Source organism: Bactrocera neohumeralis, chromosome 4, assembly GCF_024586455.1.
Source record: "Bactrocera neohumeralis isolate Rockhampton chromosome 4, APGP_CSIRO_Bneo_wtdbg2-racon-allhic-juicebox.fasta_v2, whole genome shotgun sequence".
Taxonomy (NCBI): Eukaryota; Metazoa; Arthropoda; class Insecta; order Diptera; family Tephritidae; genus Bactrocera; species Bactrocera neohumeralis.
Genome location: NC_065921.1, coordinates 13,731,819 through 13,755,488, shown reverse-complemented (window position 1 = coordinate 13,755,488; position 23,670 = coordinate 13,731,819). Strand labels below are relative to the sequence as shown.

Sequence of the window (23,670 nt, the reverse complement as noted above, 5' to 3'; positions counted from 1 at the left end):
TCAACGGCTAAAATCAAGTTCTTGTATGGAAAACTTTCTTATTTGACAAGATATCGTCACAAAATTTGCAACATATTTTTATCCAAGAGTTATAGTGTCATGGTCAGATCATATAGTAATGGGTTTTTTAATAAGAGCGCTACAAAAATGTTCTTAAATAAAAACACGGTTTGGGATAGGTTTGAGATTGGTAGTAATATTCTTGGTTCCTGTAAAAGTACATTCGCTTGCAGGAGTCCAGAAGCTGAACCCAATTTTGGACGGTTATCAAATATACGCAATTTCACGTTCGGTGTCTTATTGGCATAGACCATAGACTTGATTTAGCCTCAGAGGAAATAGTGTAAAGGTACGAACGAGGGGCCAATTGACTGGTCTATTTCGTGAGATAACACGTTCACTAAACTTGGTTTTCAATAAATCGATAGTGACATTCACTGTGTGGCTTGTGGCGTTGTCCTGTTGAAACCACATATTGTCCAAGTCCATATCATCCAATTCGGACCAAAAATATTCGGTTATCATTGAGCGGTAGCGATTCCTATTCACAGTGACGTGCCGGTCTTGATCATTAAGGAAAAAGTACGGACAAATGACAACCGCACCAAACCGTAATTTTTTCGGGATGCAATGGTGATTCATGGAGTACGTGTGGATTGCTGCCTGACCAATAACGCATATTTTGCTTATTGACGAAGCCATTCAGCCAGAAATGAGCCTCATCGCTGAAGATGATTTTTTGATGAAAATCCGAATCATTTTCAAGTTGTTGCTCAGCCCAATTCACGAACATACGACGATTCTGGTAGTCAAGTGGTTTCAGATCTTGCGTCAATTTGACCTTGAAAGGATGTAGGTCAAAATCTTTTCCCAAAATTCGCCATAACGATATCACAGAGATGCCCAATGCTTGAGAACGACGTGTGAGAGACTGATTTGGGTCTTCCTAAATTGATGCGCTAGCGTCACTACGGGCACTTCATTGTCTCACTTGTACAAGAACAATTTGTGCTGTGAATATTGATTTAAATTTTTCCACCAGAAGCTTAATTGTTGTACTTACAGGATGATTATAACGACCATAAATTGGACGTAGCGCTCTTAAATTTAAGGCCACTGACTCCGAATCTTCGATTGTCTGATTAAAATGAAGATTTATTAAGAAATGCATCTATGAAGACTATGAACTATGATAGCTTCGGTGCAGCAGAAGTTAAAATTTCTTTTAATTTTTTTAATTTATAATTTATTTGGAAAGTGTGCTTATCAGAATTGAGCCAATTTTTAATTATTTTTAATTTTTAATATTATTTTTTCAAGTTTGAAATTTTTTGTTTATTATTTTTTGTTACATTTTTTTTACAAATGTACATACAGACTTTTAGGTGTATATTGCATATTCACGCCCATAAGTTTACTATTTATCAATAGCAGCGTAATCAATGCGCCCTTGCCGGAAACTTCAATTTACACGGTAGCCACATGAATGAAAACAGAAAAGCCAAATAGTGCCCAACCTGGCGCATAAAGCCACAGAAATAACAACAGAAGCTAAATGAACTTAAGAAACACACATAAGCGTTATATATACATACATATATACACAGAAGTACACCAGAAGTACACATATGGCATACAGGTATGTATGTCGCTTCATAAACTTATGTTCACATAAACATGTACGAGTACATATAGTTTGTATGCAGCAAGTGCTTGTGACCTTCCAACAATGACCTTTCTGCTTTCTTGAATAGCGATCACAATGACTGCCAACCCACTGTGTATCAGCAATGCAATTAAATATTTTATTCCAGCGTAAACTTAATTTCCGGTATCAGTTACAAACAGACAGACAAAACTTAAGTACAAGTATAATTGCATCGGTGTATGATATGTGTTATGGGCTGTCATAGAATGTGTGTAAAGCTTTGATACTCTTAGACATTCACTTCGTTCTATTTGACCTTAAACACACACACACATACACAATTATATCGTTAGTTGGCTATTAGAAATGTAACTGAAATGAAAAATTCGAAGGGCTGGAAATGCGCAAGTCATCCTTTACACTTTTCGTGTCATGCACTGACCGCTAAGTGCGTGGCACATTGAGCGCTGCACGCTTAATTGTGGCATGAAAATGTGGAAATAATAGTACGTGTCTAAACATGCGATGCATTTGGTTATAAAAATCATGTAAACTATTACTGTTACCAATCGGGTACTTGGTGTGCATTTGAAGCAGAAAAAATACAAAAAACAACAACAACAGTATTACAAGCGGAACAAAAAACCCTTCTCATTGACAAAAACACGTGCGGCTCATAACGTTGATAGTAGTAATGATAGTAATAACGACTAGAATAATCATGCTTAAAATAGTGGCTTTTTTTGTAATATTATGAGCTTTGAATATGATTTGATAAAAATTTATTCAGTCATTATTTATTACTTCGGATACTGAAATGAGATTCTTTACTCAGCTTGTAAAGTTTCTTATGAAAAACTATACAAGCTTTAAGCTCTCTCTAAAAAGCTTTTGAACTCACAAAAGCATTTTGATAAGCCTTAGGAACAAATCCAGTTTAAAAATATTCCCAAATTCAAAGCCGAACAAAAGTTTTTCATACAAGCTTTAAGCTCTCTGTAAATAACTTTGCAATCAATAAAGTATTTTTATGAGACTTAGGAACAAATGGAGTTTAAAAAAAATTTCCCAAACCTTAAAGCTTAAACTCAAAGCTCATCAAAATTTTTTTTTGCCTTGGTTTCTAATAAATCTTTTATGCAAAATATTTCATCAAAAAAATTATTTCACCAAAAAACGCCTTAAAAAGTACAATGACATGCATTTAAAACAGATTAATTTGAAAGCTTTTAATTGCTTCTTTCACTTGCACCCTGTAATGCCAAAATTAGTAGCCATGGCAATACACACATATTCACATGTAAATAGGATGATATGGAGCAAATTTTTCAATCAAAAAAATGTATTTTAATTCCTCAAAAGATCAATAATAACATTACATTTTAGCTGACTTGCGTTTTTTTTATCAAATCCACCTGTCCTTCTGACTTTCACTGTTTTTAACATTTTCACCAAAAGTTCACTTTTATGATTTCATGGAGCTGAAAGTCTACGGATAGCTTATTGATTTTAGGAAAAGGTTTTTTAAAGCTTTAATTTTTCTCAATGTATGCCAATGGGTGACAATTACGAATAAAATTTTGCGGGATCGATGCCGAAACTTAGTCATCTCTATCCCAACCGGTATTATAATCAATAATAATGTCAGCCTAAAACTCCAAAGTAGTTCCAATTTTCCTTTCTAGGACGAGTATGTACTGAATGCAGAGGAATTAAGAAAAATTCTTCAAAGGAACGTTAAATCATATCTTATAATATTCACTTCATCTGTCACTTACATTAAGTTTGGTAGTTTGAGTAGCAAAAAACTTCCACAAGCCTTGAGGATTGCCAGATAAGCTGATACTTTACTTCATTTCGACTATCGGGCACATTGTGAAATAAATGTGGGTGACCCATTTCACTTAAATAAATTTATTTGTACATACTTGTAGATACTAGATCATATACTGTGTATGTACATATATGTAAATTTACAGTTAACTGAAGATGCCTTCGAATTGGACACAAATAGTTGAGAATGTGAACATCACCTGCATTGAGTGAGCTTCATCATTTGTTTGGCTTACACCATGTACATAAGTATATCAATTACAAAGTCATAACAACAACTACAATGCAGCAACAACGAAACCGGTGTCGAACTTCTAACATTCAAATTGTGGTTTGCACTTAACTGTAATTTACAATATTCATTACCGCATGGGAGAATTGGTTTTGTTATTGCTTTTGTTTTTTATTTTTATTTTTCTTTAGTTTTACTTTGTTGCAGTGATGCTTATTCACGCTTTACCGTTGAAAATATTCTTATGTTCGTGAGAATCTCGTATCGCCCGATAATTACATGGAAATACCAACAACTACCAACCACACACTAACACTTTATGTTTGTTGTTGCTGAAAGCGTTACGCAAGCATTGAGCGCATTTTATTGAATTTCGTAGATCTAGTACAATAGCTGGAGAAAATTACAAATCATAAAGAAAATAAAGCCCCGTTTTGGGCGTTTAATCGTTAACAATGATTTTGTTTGGACTTAGGAATCAATGCTCTTACAGATTTATAGTTATTTGATGTAACAGGTTAAATACAATTAGTTTTTATTAAACTTTTTTTTTACTATGCAGTCCTTTTTTGTTTATTTACGAGAATCCGATTTAATTGGAGGTGAAATGTAATTGACTAAGTTCTATTTCGTGCTTCAGTTTTCTTTGGCTAATCCTAGGTATTTAAAAAAATTAAAAAAATATGTAGAAATCATTTTAACGTACTTATTATTCGCTTACTAAAACTAAAAAAAAATTGTTCAAATATATATTTTTGTATTTGTTTATAGGTAAATATTTCTTAAAAGGATACTTATATTTTGCTAATACAGTTTATAAGAAATTTATACAAAAATTTCAAGTTAAATCAGTATTAAAAAAAATTTTATTAAAAACATTGTTAATTATTTTATATTTATTTTATCAAATATTTCAATACTTCAGTACTCACTTTGTTATTTTAAATATTTACTTTTAAAATGACTTGTTAAAAATTTTTTAGAAAAAATTATTCCGATTTTTTCAGAAACAATGTACCTACGAATGGTAAAAAAGCTTCATAGACGGTCGAAAGATCGGTGAAGGCATATGTACCTCTTTCTGGACGACTTTCTATTCCTTCAAATGATAAAAATATTAAAATGATTTTGGTGGATATTTTGGGTATGAAACTCGTTCTTGCTCCACTCGTCCCGATAAAGCTGATTTTTTTTTAGAGAATATCGTAAACAAGTGTCTTTGGACATGCTTGATAGTACGAATTCTGATCCCACATTCATGGAGAGCATTATAACTGCCGATGAGACATGAGTTTATGAGTTTGACATGGAAACAAGTCAACAATTATCGGAATGGAGGGAAAAAACAAGCCGAAACCAAAAATTTCCGTTTTATTTACAATTACTTTTGTGTCACTGCATCCAAACTGTATAGACAGGAACTGAAACTTTAAACTCGTTTTTCTCGAAACCGCTTTTTTCAAAACGATACCCACGATTTCTAAGGTTCTACTGAACGAATTTACCTAAAAAATTTAGAGAGTCTTCATTATAGGATAGTCTCTATCTGGAACTAAGCCTCAAGTTTAAATTTTTCTGTTCTTAAAAGTTATAAACAGTTCAAGAAAGTGGTACAAAATTTTTTTTTTTAGACAGCCAGCATTATTTCACATTATTCTAGATTAGTTTTTGTTTTGTGTTGTCAGATTGCTATGAGGGTTGAAATCGTGGCTCACTTGCCAATTTTTTGATACTCCCCACTTCATTTTGTTGAAATTTTTAACTTTTCTCTGCTTTTAATTTTTTTTCTGTTTGCTCGTAATTTTAATAAATAATTAGTAAAATATTTATAGCAAAAATATGAATTGCCTTTTTTCGACACTACTTCAAAAAACACCTGTAATTTATATCTCTAGACTAGAACACCCCCTTAAAGCAGAATTGGTGGAATTTAAGAATAAACATTAGGATATTTATGTAAATAGCAATACATTTTTTCTACTTCGACAATGAAAAACAAGTGGAATTGAAGTACTTTTTTTTTTGAAGAACTTACTTTAGAAAAAGTAATTTAAAAATATTTTCTCTAGAAATTTATTTAAAGATTTTTTTTTATTAATTTTCTTAAAATTTTCTTTTAATAATTTTTCTGCATATTTTTTTAATACTTGATATGTGGTCAACTAAATTGTTTTTAGAAATGCACCTACAAAATATGAAAATAATTTGATGCAATGGCAAAGATTCTATTGTTTCAAGAGGTTTTTAAACAACCTACAACTTTTCGATAATTTCACATTTCGACTTTTAATTTCCAGTTCAGAGTTTTTTCAACTTTACCATATTTAAGGCCTTCCGCTAAATTCTAAGTTTCCTCATATTTATAATTTTTTAGTAATTTCTCCGAACACTTCAAATTGAAAGTAAATTTTCATCTGTTGCATTTGTTGCGAACATGTCTTAAAAACAATTCAGTGCCTTAGTTATTCAATATTTTTACTAAACCTTGTTTTTATTAGATAATTAACTCACTTTGTCGAAAGCAAAGCTTGCACACAGCGACGCTACAACACGACCGGCGATTGCAAAACTGATTGCTGTCGATAGGCGAATGCAAAAATTTCAAATAAATTCACTCGACTCATCTAATGTTTACAAAATCTAATACGAGGCTTGCAATCAGCAACACATACATACAAATACCTACTTATTTACAAACACATGTGCATATGTATGTATGAATATGGAAGCAGATAACTCTAGCTAGCTGAGTTGAGCTTTGTTTTTACAACTAGATATGCAACAAAATGCGCCAACAAAAAATTTGCAATAAAAAACTGGTGAATAGTGCACAAAAAAGCAGTGATAAAAGTGCAAAAAGCGAAAAATGCAAACTACAAAACTCAACGCCAGCTCAGCAGCACGAGCAACAGCAGCTCGAGTGGCAGCAGCAAGCGAAGCTTAGCCAAACAATGCAGCGAATTAAATGTTTTAACTAAAATTAGACAAATGACGTAATATTTGAGTGTGCAAATACAGTCGAACATATGGCGAGCTGACGTTTGTATACTTTTTTCGCAAATGCAATCATGGAAAAAGTTTAAATGAGCAGCGAGTGCTGCAATTAAGTTGGAAAAAAGTACAACAAAAGTGTGAAGGTGAGCTCGCCATGTTCTAGCGCCTGCACTCGCGTGCAAATCATTGCAGGAGTAGCGGTGTGAGGGGGTTGTGGAGTGGGGAGTTGTGGCATTGAGAGATGAGTTAAGGTAAAATGTGCAATTAACTGGGAATAAACAATAATTTTTATAATGATAAATATTTGTAGACAAGGTCATGTAGAAACTTATTTATAAATAATTGCGCTTTAATGATATGTTCATTTGAATTATTGATTATTGAGTAAAAATATAACGTCATCACTTCAACTAGGTATTTACATTTTTCTTTATGTCTACAAGAAGAGTATAAATATTACTTCCATTCTGAAGAAATATTTGTTCATTTGCATTAGGCAGACTTGGAAGCCTCTGTCGTCGGTAATATGTTTTGAGTGACCCCTTAAGCTTTTTTTCTACACTATCAATGAATCTCTTATTGTTTATAAAAGTTTTAAATTTTCCGCATTTAGCTAAGGAAAAATGGGTTTGTCTATCACCTGGATAAATTAGTCTAAGAGAAGTCTTTTCACATATTACTGTACATACCAAAAAATTAAAAGATTAATATTCTCCCATTCGACCGATTAAAAGCTAAATCGTCTGCAATACTCCGGTTTTGAGAAACTAATCACTACATGTTAAATGATTTTGTAATAACGAAAAGTGTAATGATCTGAAACAAGCTTGTAGGTAACTAAAAGAGTTTTTATTCTACCCATCTACCACAAAACAGTGTTTGGTAAAATATATTTCGAGTATGAGTATAATATAAGGAGTCATGTGTAGAAGTTCACGCAAGTGAGGAAAGTTCTCTGAGTGCCATTCACTTGGGAGGGGTCAGAAACAATTTTTTACATTTGGCTCAAGCTGCTCACGACTTCCATTCTTGAACCAAGTATCCTCTGGTTAGCCAAAAAACATTCGTTTGAAGGCGAGCTAAATAGAGAAGGCGAAACATCCCTCCCTAAGGTTGAGCGCTGGGTTTGGAACCCGACACTTAAATATAACCCAATGAAAGGAAGAAAATAGCCGCTGTTGTAAGCTCGGCTATAACCGCGTAGGCGGAGTCCACGTCAATAAAGAAGAAGAAGAAAAATAGCACTGTGTAGTCAAGAATCCATTTAATAATATGTATGTGTATTTGAGTTATAGAAGGAATTCATCCATATTTGATATCAAATCACAATATATTAAGAGGCACAAGCAATAAGAAATTTTGAAATAACATATCGACTTTTTGGTGTGATGAAAAATCGAATTTGGGCTAAAATTTTAACGTTTTGATGCCGCAAGTACTACAGCAGTGAAGGATCTTTTTTAACTTCGCCGAGGACCTCGTATAACTACAAAAATATTATTTTTTTTTAATTTCACTGCCTATTCTAGTATCTATAACTATATCCTGAAATTTCAAAACAATCGATAAAGTTTTTTTTTTCTTAATTTTAAAGCCAAGTATTCTCTCTAAACATGTGATGATTGCTGATTCATCAAAAATCAGTCGAAATCATCATTGAAATTCATGGAAATGGAATTGAACATCTCCAAAAAATCGATTTATCGCATTTTGACCAAACATTTGGGCTTACGAAAGGTGTGTGCACGGTTTGTTCCCCACAAATTGACTGACAACCAAAAATTACTCAGAATCCAACATTTGAAGGACACTTGTGACAGATTATTTGACCAAAAACTACATTTTAACCATTAACTACTCCCCGTATTCACCTGATATGGCACCGTGCGACTTCTTCCTTTTCGGAAAAATGCATTTGCCCATGAAAGGAAAGCGTTATGCAGACTTAGAAGCCATTCAAAATGCTTGCACCGGCATACTGGCGGCCATACCCGCCAACGAGCTAAAACACTCGTTCAACATGCTTTTGGACCGTGCAAAAAAAGTTGTATTGAAGCATAAGGAGACTATTTTGAATAAAATAAATTGATTTTGCCGAAAAAACCATTTGTTTGTTTTTTTTTAATCTTGTTTACTTTGGAAAACACCTTGCAGCTACCTTTTAGACTGACCGATCAAAATTAAAAAAAGTTTTTGTTATAATCTTTTATTTGATTTTTGACAAATATTTTGCTTTACATACACACATCTTCATCATTCTTCGAGTAATTAATAGTATCTGCAATAATTTGCAATACAGCATCGTCTTAATTGAAAACAAGCTATTTGTTGCTCCACTTTATTTTTGCCAACAAATCGCTGTCAAACTCATTTATCTAAGCGAAGATGACCTCAGCACAGCAATGCGATAATGAAACCGGCACAGCACAATCTCCATACACACTGACATACAAACATATGAAGTAACAACACGCTAAACAATTCAAAATGAAAATAAAAAAATAGAAAAACGAGTTCAAAAATTGCAATTAGTGTTGCTTTTGTTTTGCATTCTCATTTGAAAATAAAAACAACAAATAAAAGAGCGGCGCAAACACCCACTTTTGCACAACACACCATTACTCAGTCGAAAGGGTGGCGGCTAGTGGCTAGGCACTAGCATTATTTTGATGCTACACAAAGCAAAATGTCGAAAATTAAACAAAAACAAAAATAAATTACATATTTTACGTATTATTAAATATACTTTTGGAGTTCCTGCGCTGCGTGCCTTATCAACGACGCAATGTTGTTGTTGCAAACGATATTAAAAAACAAAAACTGACCAAACTGTAATTTAAAGCGGTGTAGTTTTAAGTGCAAGATGGTTTTTGTTTACTTTGAAATTTTTTTTTTGTTGCCCCTCCACCGCCAACAACAGCAATTGCCGTGCGGCATAATTACTGATTGCAACTGATTACCGCTAACCACGGCTATGCCGCTTGCCTAACAATGTAACGGCTGTAAACCGGCATACGCACATAGGTACGATCTATATAAAGTATATGCGCATGTGTTAGTGTTCGAGTTGGTCAATTCACTTGTTGCCACCGCCTCCACCGCTGCGTCCGTTAAGCGGTTGTGTAAGCGCTGATTTTATGCGAAATCAACGTTTAACATTCAAAAAATGCAAGCACGAATTTGTAGCGCAATCAGTGGGTTTTGGTGCAGCGGCGGCGGCAGCGTGGAAGCCAAGTGATTTGGTTGAGATGCAGCACTCACTGTGTTGTTGCATTAATTGCTGATGTAGGCCTCAATTTTGAGCACTTGTTGCAGTTGTTACGTATATTTATCGCTGCTTGTTAAGCTTGTAACCCATAAATTTGTTGTTGTTTAGTTTTCCATATTCAACTGCATTCCTACTACATATTTATTATTATTATTTCTTTTTTTATGTTGTTATGCTGCTTTGTGCGCTGTTTCAATTGAGATCAGTTTCACGCTCCTGACCTATATTTCAGATTGAAGAGACTGCGGACACTTGACTTGCTGCTCTAAAGAACACTTTAAACTGTCAAGACTAAGAAATCTTTGGAGTGAGACTTAAGAGTGAAGGTCAATATGTGGAAGTCTCTTCAGAAGTGGTTTATTATTGATACTTGGATATTATACCCTTTATATGTTTATTTATTGTATACATAAGATTTTTTTTGGGCCTTTTTATTTAAATTTCGTTTAATCGATTTTTTTTCTATGTTGATATAACTCTTAGTGACATCTGTGCCAAATATCACATCAAAATAATATCTTGTCTTTCTGAAATACATAAAGGGCATTCAATGATTTTAACGATGAGTAAAATTATTCCACAAAGAAGTTCCATTAAATTTTGTATGCGGAATTCAATTTCTGGTGCCGAAATATTCAGAATGTTGGAAAAAGCCTTCGCTGATAATTGTTTGTACCGAACAAGTCTTTTTGATTGTTACACATTATTCAAAGGGTTTCAAGAATGCGCTGAGGACGAACCACGTCCAGGAGAGCCATCAACACCAACTCATGAGTAACAGTCAGAGATCTTACTGGCATCGTTGGAATATCGGAAAGATCAGTGAAAACCATTTTGAAAGATCCCTTGAGCCTAAGAAAAGTGAAAGCACAATTGATTCCAAAATCTCTAAATTTTTTCAAAAAACAGCGTCGGGTTAACGTCTGTGAAACACTGCTTTTCGACTACCAGGATGTCATGAAACGTATTACTACTGACGATGAATCTATTCTTTCGACGTAGAAGCAGACGATCAAACGACCGAATATCATGGCAAAGGTAAGCCGAAGCCAAGAAAGCAACATCAAAACAATTCAAAAATCAAGGTTATGTTGACAAGTTTCTTCGATTATCGAGGTGTAGTGCCCTCAGAATTCCTTCCGACCGGCCAAACAGTCAACAAGGAATACTATTTTCGCCAAGCTATTCTTAAAAAGAGTTCAGAATTATGAGCCGACAACTCTTGGTTTTCGCACCATCGCATACTGCATTGATTCTTCGTGAGTTTTTTGCCAAATGTTCAACCAATATTGTGCCGCAAACACCGTACATCATAGAGAATTGATCACACCACGTCTGTACTTAAACCTAGTCTTAAGCAGTCGAAAGACTCAACTCATAATTTGTCAACTGATTGTCAACTTTTGATTTTCAGCTTTTACATGTCAATTTTCATTATCAGTGGAAATTTGGTTATTATTTAATCGAAGCCACAAATCCTCTGTATGATTTCATATTAATACAATGTTGATTATTTCTAGATCTCTATATTTCTTAAGTAGATCCACCCAATCATTTATCGTAAACTTCGACGGCTCCAAAGTTCTTAGAGAGTTACCATCGATATATTTCATTGCCTCAAAACTTCTGAGGCAAACCAATGAACGGTGTTCATTCCCACGACAATCGGGTCTAAGTAATGGGAACGGATCCGGATTTTTATCCGGCCAAGGACTACCATTCCTCGAAATTACGGCCGGTTAAAACCTATGTGAAAACAGCAGCTAGAAAGTTTTGCCTTACAGTCCAATCCTCTGCTCTTTAACTTCCACTTCTTTCGATCGATGCAGCACATCCTCACTAGGATATGGTTCACAGCCGAAGAGGATATACAAAATTGGCTTGATCCACCTTTTCCAGCAAGCCGGCACAGCTCTTTTGGTATAGAAGCAGTAAGTTGCCACAGAGATAGGAAAATGGTACAGCTTCAGATTGGCAATACATTGAATGATGCCATTGCACAGGCTTTTCTAAAAAACCGTTTGAAAAAACGTACAAATACAGTCATAGACACAGTTTCTATTTTTCTGGAGAACATACCAATTTCAAAAAAAGATATAAAAGATTCTAAATGCTCGAAGTAGTAACATTCCTTTTTAACTAGTTTAGTAAATCGAGACAGATTCTTTCATTACTTTGATTGATAGATCATCCTAATTTGAGGTCAACACTAATTACTTGTATACAAATGCACAAACAACACCCAAATGAGGTTTATGGCCGCGGCAGTTAAATGCGTACAAAGCGCTATTAGCGCACACATACATACAGACATACGCATACACTAATATGCATATGTTAAGAGTCAAATGCTTGATTTCTGGCGCAGCTGTGCCCACTCGCCTACCAAGCATTGCATTTTCACTCTACGCCACCCGTGAGGCATTCCTTTTGATCACTTCTATTACTTTGAGAATTCGAAAATTAATTTGATTTGATTTGAAATGCGATTTTTATGGCAGTGCGACGTGCGAGAGTGGCGACGCGCTGTCAGCACATTAGTATGTACATATGTATGTATGTATGTATATATGTACATGATGGAGAGTCACTCGTTTGTGACGGCTAATATAGCGGTAATTGAAAAACAACAGAAATGATTTGTATATATATATATGTAAGGTGAAAAAAACAACAACAATGGAATGGAAATGACCAACTGACCGAATCACTGAACCAATGCAACGAATGCGGCCGATGTGACACTTAAACGTGTGACACATAAAAACCGATGTGATTACATGGAAACATACATATACACAGATACATGAGTGCATTACATACAAAATTGTAGGCGATTGCGTAGTGAAGCGTGCAAATGCATAAATTATTTAACAGTATATACATACAAACATTAGTTTACGAGAAAAAAGTTGAAACAACAATTCATGCGGACAGTTGAACAAACACAGCTGCCTAGAATAGAAAAATAAACGCTTGCGTAGCAATTGTAGCGAAGCGCGCGGCCTCACTTTGCACTATTGCCACTTAAATTGTGGGTGCTACTGTGTGATATGTGGAGCAACACATGCTAAAAGGCATATACCTATGTGATTATATATGTATTTAACACTTATAAGGCATTGTATAGCCAGCAGTCATGCACATTTGGAGTATTAAGCAATAAAATTAACACAAAATTGTTCAAACTTCACGCTCGAATAACAAAATCTATAAAGAAAAACAACAAAAAAGTGAAAATAAGAAAAAACGTTAACAGAGAAGCTGTAATACCCTTCACAGGTGCCTTTTTTACAGTATAGAAGGGTATACATATATCTTCGTCTTGATTTCCATCAGTCAATTTGTATGGCAGCCGTATGCTACAGTGATCCGATTTGAACAAAATGTGCGCATTTTGTAGCGTTGCCTTATACAATAATCTCTGCCAAATTTCGTAAAGATAACTTGCCAAATAAAAAAGTTTTCCATACGAAAACTCGATTTTGATTGATCAGTTTGTATAGCAACTATATGCTATAGTGATCTGATATCAACAATTTTCAGCAAATATAGAGCACTTTGGAAAGAAAGAGAGGTGTGGAAAATTTCAGATCGGTATCTCAAAAACTGAGTGACTAGTTCGCGTATATAGAGACAGACGGGTTTCTTGTGGATATTATAAACATGCTTAATATAAGTGAAAAAATTCAAAAAATGTATGAACAAAAATGTTATATATATACATAAAATGCTAAAAAGTAAAGAAATTTTCCAAAAACCATTTTTAAAATTGTGACCAACTAAATATTTTTTAGCACACTTGAGCTATATTTGCACTAGAATGCACCTTCATTCGTATGTATATATAAGTTCTCTTACTCTGTATATACATATAAGCACATGCATGTGTTATATTTACACACAAACATTTCTATATATATGTATATCCACCTGCATTGACACCCATTCACAAGGCGCTGCGTGTTTTCTGCACGCTATGCGCCTCCATCGCCATTATAAATTACCTATTTATGACACATTTTTACGGTAAATAGCGAAGCAATTGGGCGGAAAATATGGCATGCGGCAAAAAAACAATTATGCGCTAATTAGGTGCGACCAAAACGACAATTAAACATATTTCGTTGTATTTAGCAAATAATAATAAACAAATGCCTATGCTGCCATATACACATATACACATACTAATATATTTCATGCTAAATAAGAGTGCGCTCACAGTTATGTTCAACTAAAACGGGCGTCACCTTAAATAAGCATTCATATATACATACATATACATATTTATGCCACGCATATTAGCTAAAGACTTAAGCGACGTACTTGAAGCAATTATCTATGCACTGTTGAGTGGCGTTGCGGTTGATTATAGTATGTGTAGGTTTTATAATTTTATTAATTATTTAATTTTCATGAAGTTCAATGTGACATTGAGTAATTAGTTATTAATAATTGCAGCGGAAAAGCATAAAATTATAGAAGAGGAAGCAAATTCATTGGCGAAATAAATTTGTATAAAAAAACCATTTTATTTTTATTAAAAAAATTAAGACAGTAGATATAGGAAAGTGGAAATCTTTTCGTCATCATTTTAAATCTCAAAAAGCAGAGAAAATATATCAGTTGATATAAAGTAGCCGTAGTTCCATCAATGATCAATTAGATCAAAAGAAAAGACAGATTGTAACAAAAATAAAGAAAAAAGTGATAACTAGGATGTCGGAAATCATTGCAACTCTGACGAACCAGGGAGCTATCCATGTGCATTCTCACTCTCTTTGAAACACTGCCAATGAAGTTGTTTTAAAAAAATTTATCTTTAAGTGACCCACCTAGTGTAAAAGCCTACAAATAGGAGATTTTCGGGAATAAAGATAAAAAAACTACTGTAACCATTGATTTGAAGTTTTAAAAGTATATTTATACATATTTTAAATATATACAGTAAAATTTTTGAGAAAAACTAGGATACTCTGTAGCAACAGGTTGCAAATTAAATATTTTCAGAATTACAAGCTATCTCTGACGGCGCTGAAAAAAGAAGGTTCTCCTCAGTGATTTCGAAAATCTCTACAAAGCAAGTAATGAGGGCTAAAAATATACTCCTGCAACTGGCAAGAATCAATGTCCGAGAAATTCCCTTAGCAAAATATGGGATTTGGGGGTAGTATTGATTTGTATTGGTTTTATCTATTTTTGCCAGTAACACATATTATTAACATGCCCCATCCTAAAGAAATGTTCCCAGGGTTTCATTAACGAATCTCACATACAATCAACAGTCACATGGAGCAAAGTCAGCCGAATGATCGAAAATTCTAATATTAGTTGTATAAGGGCTAGGTTAAAATTCTGCCCAATTTTAGGTATTTCAGGCACAAAGATACCCTGCTGCGAGTAATATACACTCTATCATTTTCATTGAGATAACTTACATGTTGGCCGCTATATGCGGTATAAAGTCATCCGGAAGTTCGAAAATCTTTATATTAGGTATATGGGGGCTCAGAAAAATATTGAACCATTCCACCCAATTTTAATACACAAATATACTATTATCAGGAGATAATTTCCTCTCAATTTTTATTATATATCCCATGCGTTGACCGATATTTTCGATCAAAAGTCAACTATTGATATTGAAGTTCACATTTCCGGTATTAGGGGCTTGAATAGTTTTAGTAGGATTTGGACAGTTTTTGGTCACAAAGTGCCCTTCTTTAAAGGAATTATTAGTGCAAAATGTTATCCCATTATATCAATTACTTCTTGATGTGTGCACTGTAAAGTGAAAGAATGAAGTGAAATTTAATATTGTGCTATATGAGAAGTAGGTGGAGGTGCATGTCTGCTTTCGATCATTTTCGTACTGTGACATAAGAATGTGAGAATAATGTCAAATTTAGTCAAAATCGATAGGTCGGGTCTCGAAATATTTGATTTTGCCTAAAAGTGCGTAGTGCCAAGCCAATTGTCCAATTTTTACTCCAACTGCCATAAAACCCTTTCATACAATATCGGGTGTATGAATATATTTGAAGTATTCCTTTCAAATTTTAATATGGTATTTTTAAAGGTATGAGCTATCGAAATATGCGAAAAATAATATATTCATTTTCTCAAAATTTCACACCAGGTGTGCTCCTTAGCTCAGGCAAACCAAATGAAGCGGCTTTTATTATCAGCTTTTGATATTTGTTTACTATTTTGATATTTTTTAAGTGAAAAAAATCAACCCTTGAATGTAATTTTCAATACCTTTTCATACCATTCATTTTATAGTGTTCCCAAGAAAATGTGAACAACTTATTCTCCGTTGAAATATACTCTGTGTGATAGTTAGATAGACAGCATAGATCTCTCTCTCTTATATGTTGATATAGAACGACTATGGCATAAAACAAACTAAACGATCGGAATCAAGTGCTTGTTTGAAAAACTTGTTCATTTGATGAGATATCTCCACAAAATTTTGCACGGCTTATTGCCTACTGCAATAATGCAATCTCCGTAGATATTGTTAAGGTAAGAGCACTATAGCATATAGCTGCCATCCAAACTGATCAATCGGAATCAAGTTCTTGTAAGATAACTTTTATATTTGGGTATTAAAGCTTCCGTGTAACCGAAGTTTACGTTATTTCTTGTTTTTAATTTAATTAAAATTTCATAATTTGTATATATTTCCAAAATAAAAATAAAAATAAAAATAACCAAAACAAACTGGGCACTTTATAAAATATATCAATATTAAGAGGATGAACAGCTCCCCAGAAACAAGAACTGTATACACACCATTGCAGTCTTGATGGATGCCTTCGGTATGCAAATTCAACACCATTTCCGGCATTAATAAGTTGAGCTTTTGCATGGCACAGATAAAAAATATTTGCGCATGCGCAACATTAAGGCAACAGATAAACGAAGTAATGGGAGGAAGAAGAGCAAAAACTACTTACAAGTAGCTGATACATACAGTAAGATATACAAATTAGCATAATTCAATGTCTGCACTTATATTTTAATATATGTGTGTATGTATGTATGTGTGCGAGCGTGCCAACCTATTTGCTATACAAAATGTCAGACACAAACAGACAGCGCAGCAGACGGCGGTAAGTAGGCAACCCATTTTTATGCGATAATTAATTTTCCTCTTTCTCCACCATGACACTATGCGGCTTGGGCGCAGACCAATCTTAAGTATGCTCCAAGTGTATATGTGTTTGTATGTTTTTGTGTGCGGTACACACCCATATGTGCATATACATATGTGAGACTTACGTATGCCTGAAAAGTTAGAAGTAGCATAAAGCGCGGCCGAAACGATGCGAAGCGAGAGGTGTGTATCTGGAATCATAGCTCTGACATAAATGACCTCATTTTGTGGCCTTTTGCGCATTTCTTTATCTTTTATTTTGCAGCTTTTTCATTCACAACGGCGCTACTCTTCGCAACTGTCTTCAGTTTCGATTATTTTTTCAATTTCGTATTTCAACATTTGGTAAATTAGCGCAAATCATATCAGCAAGCAATCGAAATTGCTCATTAGTAGTCAAAATATAAAGTAAACTCTGCAGGCGATACAAAAAGTGCACACATACATACATATACTATTGTTTACTTATAAACATGTATAATAAATGGATAATGCAAGAAATACTTCAAAGCAAATGTCATAGGTTTTTTCGAAAATCGTGCGTTATGATTTTCGCATTAATCCGCAGAGTGAGAAGGGTTTGCAATTATTTGGCAGTCTTTTAGATATGCAAAGTTCGTGTCTTAAGTCTTTTGTGTCTTAGTGATATATTTGATATTGACCTGCTTTTCAATTGTGCGCGTATTTATGCTACTTCAATATTGTTTTTTTTTTATTTTGCACGTACGCTTTTACTTTTCTAATTTTTGAAATTTTTTAATAAGACAATAAATCACACACATACAAACACACAAACATCTCCACGAATGATATGAAGAGACTGCGTTTCATATACATATGTGTATGCATGTGTGTGTGCGAGTTCCCACTATATCAATCATCATTAGTTCGGGCTTGTGTTCTTTTCTCACTTTCAAGAATTTCGAAAGTACTTTTCAGTTTTCTCAATTGTTTGTCTGGCACTTTGCATCTTCTGCCGTGCTATGTGTTGAAAGAAAGTAAACTTATCTGCGGTATTAAAATTTTAATGTTTTTACAGATTACCGTTAAGGTCTCTTCACTTGTGCTACTCATCTCCACACTCATTTGTACATGTGTGTGTATGTGATGCTGCCGATGCTTGAGTGTTATAATCTAGCTATTGTTGTCGCTTAATTATGGTAATTAAGTGTGGTGACCCAGTCTTCTTCTTTCGACCACATGTTAAGTTCTTTTCTATTGGTTGACCTCATTTCTGTTCTTGTTTTTCGTTAATACATAAAAGAAGTTTACTATCGTTTAGTGGTTATTAACACTTTTTACAGAGGAATTTCTTGTTTTGTCATCAGTTGGACAAAATCATGTTCTTCTTCTTGATTTTGCAGCTGCTGTGCTTTAGACACTCCCTACATTTGTTTGTATTAGTAAAAAATCAAGTTAATTAGAATTTCTAAATTTTGAATTTCGAACTTTTTGTTTTAAATTTTACGATAAATTAATGATCTCGAGAATTCATTATTGAAATTTTAATTAGGAAAATTTTGAGTTTTGAAAATTTTCGAACTAATTTTAAATTTTTTTTTGCAATTTTGAACTTTAACTTGAATTTCGAAATTTTAGTTTTTAAAGTTTCAATTTTGAAATTTGGACTTTGAATTTCGAGTTTTGAAGATTTTCGAATTGAATGAAAATCTTGAATATTGAACTTTCAATTTTGAGTTTTAAAGATTTCGAATTTAATTTAATTAATTTTAAGTTAATGAAAATCTTGAATATTGAATTTTAAATATATCATTTTCAAGAACAAATTTTAAATATTGGCTTTTAAAATTTCAATTTGGAATTTTCGACTCTGATTTTTAAATTTAGAAAATTTTCGAATTAATTCTTTTTAAGTTGGATTTTTAGAATCGTGAACTTATAATAATGATTATTAAATATAGAATTTTCAATTTATAATTTTAGCTTCGATTTCTAATTTTAGACTTCCAAACTTGAAAATTTAAGATTTTGTAATCTGTATTTGAAAAATTTAGAATTTAACATTTTGAATTTTGGGTTTTGAAGATTCTGAATTAACTTTTTACTTTGTACTATGAATTTTTGTTTTAAATATTGTGAACAATTTTATTTTCACACTTTAAATATTGAAGTTTTAATATTTTAGAAAATTTTGAAAATTTTTTATTTTAAGTTTAAATTTTGAATTTTGGAGATTTTCAATAAACATTTTGTTCAAGTAATGAATTTCGAATTTGAACTTTGAAAACTTGGACTTTAGAATATTGAATATGAAATAATTGTAGTATAAAGTTTTCAAATTTGAATTTTTAGTTTTGAAGATTTTTAAGTATACGAAAGAATTTACCGAATTAGAAGAATCTAAATAGTTTTTATACTACACTTTTGAATTGTAAATTATGAATTCGTTACTTTTTATTATAAATTTTGAGTTTGAATACTTTAGAAAAATTCGATTTTCAAATTTTGAATATTGAATTTTTAAGATTTTAGAAAAATTTGAGTTTTTCAGTTTTTAAGATTGAATTTTGAATTTTTAAGATTTTCGAAATGCATTTTTCCAAGTAATGATAGAATTGAGAATTTCAAATTTTAAATATTTAATATTCAGTTTTAAATTTTCAAAAGTCAGTTTTCAATTATGAGTTTTGAATTCCGAATTTTCTTCCGGAGTTTTTGCATGCAGAAAAAATTTTTCGGCTTAAATTTTAATGAAATAGTTAAATCATAAAAATGGATTATGTGTTTTGAGCACGAAACTCTTAACTACGAATTTCGAAATTCGGCGAATTTTTGTTTTGAACTCAGAACTTTCAACTTTGAATTTCGAAATTTGTGTTTTTAAATTTTTAAGTTTCAAACTTTGAGTTTTGAATTTTTTTTTAGTTAATGGAATAGTTCGTATTATACAATTTATTGATAATATAAATTTTATGTATTGAGTATTGACTTTTTTAATTTGAAATGTGAATTTTGAATTTTTAGTTCAGAATTCCGAATTTTCTATTAAGGGTTTTGCATGTAAAAAGCAGTATTCAAGGTTTTCGGATTAACCCATTCAGAATTTAGTATTATTTTATTTATAGCTGCTTGACTTTCTAATTTCGAATTTTCTTTTTTTGATAACTCTCATGTGTATACAAATTTTTGGGTGTCTCTTTGCCTTTGCCAGCATAACATTTATATCAAAATGTCTGTCCATATATTGCAAATAGCACTATAACGTATCATCAATTTATAACTGTACAAAAGTACATACCTAAGTATGGAGTACAACGCAAAATAGACGCGTTGAAGGTAAAATTGTTAAACACACTAATTTGCATATCACATTTACTTTGACTGATTGCATACTTAATACGCGAATGCCACACACCAGCAGACAGCTACTCAAAACTATATGCAATAACACCAACTCATCATACTGCTCGTTACCAGCACATCAAGCAAGCGGCGAACATAACTCGGTATATCACGAGTTTCATAGCAATCGGGTACATCGAAGTAAAAATACAAAGAAAATTCAGAATTCGATCGTATGGAGGTGACCAGTGAAGCGTTGCACTCATGCAAAAATCAAAATATGTTACTACTTGTGTACAACAACAATGCAAACAGCCCACAGCTAAGTAGTAGCACTTGCTAGTGGAACTGGAAATGGCTGTTAGTTGCTTCGCTAGCAGCTTGTGAGTTAGTAGCAGCTAAAGCACACAGTTTGCAATTGATTTTCGCGCTTGCCAAGGTTAACTGGTGCCCAGTGTGTGGGGTTATATAAAAGTAGTAGACAAATCACAAAACAGCAATTCGCTAGCAATTGTGCCACACAATAGCCACATCTAACTGCTGATGTTCCCAAAGTGTCTGCTGTGATGAGTAGCTTGCTGCTGCCGGTGCCATTCTATCCCCTGACCCAACTCATAAAACGCCTATTGTTAAACATTAACGTTTATGCTAATTACGTATACTAATTGCGTAGCAAGTATTTCAAGGTATTTACTAAGCAATCTTTACAATTTAGCGCTGATATTCAAATAGTGAGTGTTGATGTGATTATTTTTCATAACACCCTGTAGAGGTATATTAATGAAGGTCGGCTGGACAATTGCAAAGGCAGTAAACGTTTAACAATACTCGCAAAATTGTTCGCATGGTCATTTAAATTGCATAAATAATTGTTAGTAATTAAAAATAGTGCTTCAACATAAAGAATTTAATAGTTTTATTGATATCTCTATCGTGAAAACATAAATGCTGCATTAAGCATTAGATATATGCTTTATGGACTTTAGTAAAAATACCACAATATATGAAGTGATGATTTTTAACTGTTAGTGTCACTTAAAACAACATTTTGCATAACAAGATATTGTTCTCAAGACTAATATGATCCTCGAAAAAAATCTGTGGTCCTCCTTATAAGTTATATTTAAAAATTCGATAGTTTCTGCATATATATCTGGTAATTTATTCTTATGAAAATTTTAAAATCAAAATGTAGAGACCATTATCGTCTATATATAGAGGGGAAAGCCCAAATGATCCAAGAAAATTACTACCTGACCAGATTTGCTCTCTTTTTAAACCGCAAAACGAAAGAAGCGAAAAAAATCTCTGGCGATTTTTACTATGTAAAAAAACGGTGAACGAGTTTGCTTCAATTTTTGTAATTCTAATGAAATCGCTCATTAGAATTTTCACTATGGAATCGTGGAAAATATTGAGAATTATTTTGAAAAGTCTACTTTATCATGAACATAAGTATTTGAGTGGCAGAAAGGTCGTGAAGTCATCAAAAAATTGCGTCATGCGAGTCGTCCATCAACATCTCTTATGGATCAATATAATACATTTTAGTTAATATTTTGGACATGAAAGTGTTATTACTAGATATCGAGAAAAATTAAAAAATATATATATATAATACTTGAAAACCATCGTTTTGGTACCAGAGCAATAGCAGAGGACCGCAACATCTCTTATGGATGAACTCAACATATTTTTGGTAATGTTTTGGGTATGAAAGCGTTAATGCTAGACATTCTCTACACACACAAGTGTTAATGCAAATATGCTAAACACGATTGTGATTGAATTTTCGGCCAACGAAACCAGAGCCATCGTATTCGATAGACTTGACTTCATATGACTTTTTTCTATTCTATATCCGCTTCGGGAAATGCACCATTTGATTAAATATATAAAAATCGTCCTTCAAACTTATGGCGTCGTAAACAAACAGCTGCCAAACACACACAATTGACATATGGAGATTAATATTCATACAAACAAACAATTGTTTTACTAATCAAAATTTTTTTATCGATGCGGTTTACACCCGCAGTTTATATGAATCTGTCCGGCTCAAATTTGATCTTGAGTTTAAGCATTAGTAACATACATACATATTTGCTTAGCACCGATCACTATAGAATTAATGAAGACTTTGTTAGAAGCACTTTTAATTTGGAAATCAAAAGTTGTTATAATAACATTATTTTCGAAATTACTCCTTACACATACATACATAAGTATGTATGACTATGTTGACAACATCAGACGTTTCTATATATCATTGCTTGCACGGCACACATTTATTATGTTGACGCTGTTGACTGCTCCATTTCGTTGATAATCGCTGGCACTGGACTAGCGTGCAGAAAAAGGTAGCAATTTTCCACAAAACTTATTGCAACATGCCGCAGACAGCAGCTAATGCATAATACATAAATGCCGCACACATATATACACACAAATTACATTGATATGCGCACACACATACACATATAAGGTAGTATATGTGAGAATTTTGCAAGCACTAATGAAAAACGGCGCTGAGAAAATAGAAAATAAATCTAAAATTAAGACCAAACGTGCAAAAGTCCAACAATCAACGCTGCCCCCACCAGCGCCGCACAGCCAGCGAGCTAAATGTTAAACGGTATTTATTTGCTGATTGAATGTTTATAAATGCTGGCGCTGCTGTTGGTGCTGGCGCTGGCACTGGCGCTGAAACCGCCGGCGTGACTACCGTGCCATGTGTAACTGTGCAATAGCAACAACAATTACAACAACAACGTTTAAATATATGCAATAATTGCATGTGAAATGTATGCAACAAATGTGTAGCAATCAGAAGGCGGACAGTTGAAGTGAGACAAGAGCCTGAGAAAAGACGGCAGCACAGCGCCCGGTCACTTAACAGTTTAAACCAGACTACCCCTCTGGCCCACCACTCGACACTAGCACATATTTTAAGCGGCCTGCTGTGTTTCTTGCCGCCCGCAAATGCTTTTGCCACATTGTCAATGCAGTTCATGTGAATGTGCCACATATACAATATATGCGCGTGTGTGTGTGTGTGCATATATTCTGCACAAGGACTGCCCGGCCACAACAACTTTCCATTTTATGCATTTTATGCGTTATGCGAGCAAACGGGTTTGTTGCTGGCTGGAAGTCTTTCGTAGGCGAAAAATATTTCTTAGTCATAGACTGGATCAAATTTAGTTATATTTGCGGGCTGCTTTTGTTTA

At 33.3% G+C, this 23,670-nt stretch overlaps 1 protein-coding gene across 4 annotated transcripts in view; it reads right to left on the bottom strand.

Moving 5' to 3' along the window:
• Positions 1 to 23,670, bottom strand: part of LOC126757426 (uncharacterized) — a 93,023-nt gene that overhangs the window by 45,328 nt on the left and 24,025 nt on the right. Inside the window, exon 1 of one of the 4 annotated variants that reach the window (XM_050471329.1) lies at positions 6,225 to 6,317. The exons of 2 other annotated variants lie outside the window; for them this stretch is intronic. The gene's annotated coding sequence lies outside the window, so the exon portion shown is untranslated. Of the gene's footprint in view, positions 1 to 6,032; positions 6,171 to 6,224; positions 6,318 to 23,670 lie in introns of those variants that run through there. One more of the 4 variants, XM_050471331.1, reaches the window with a different exon arrangement.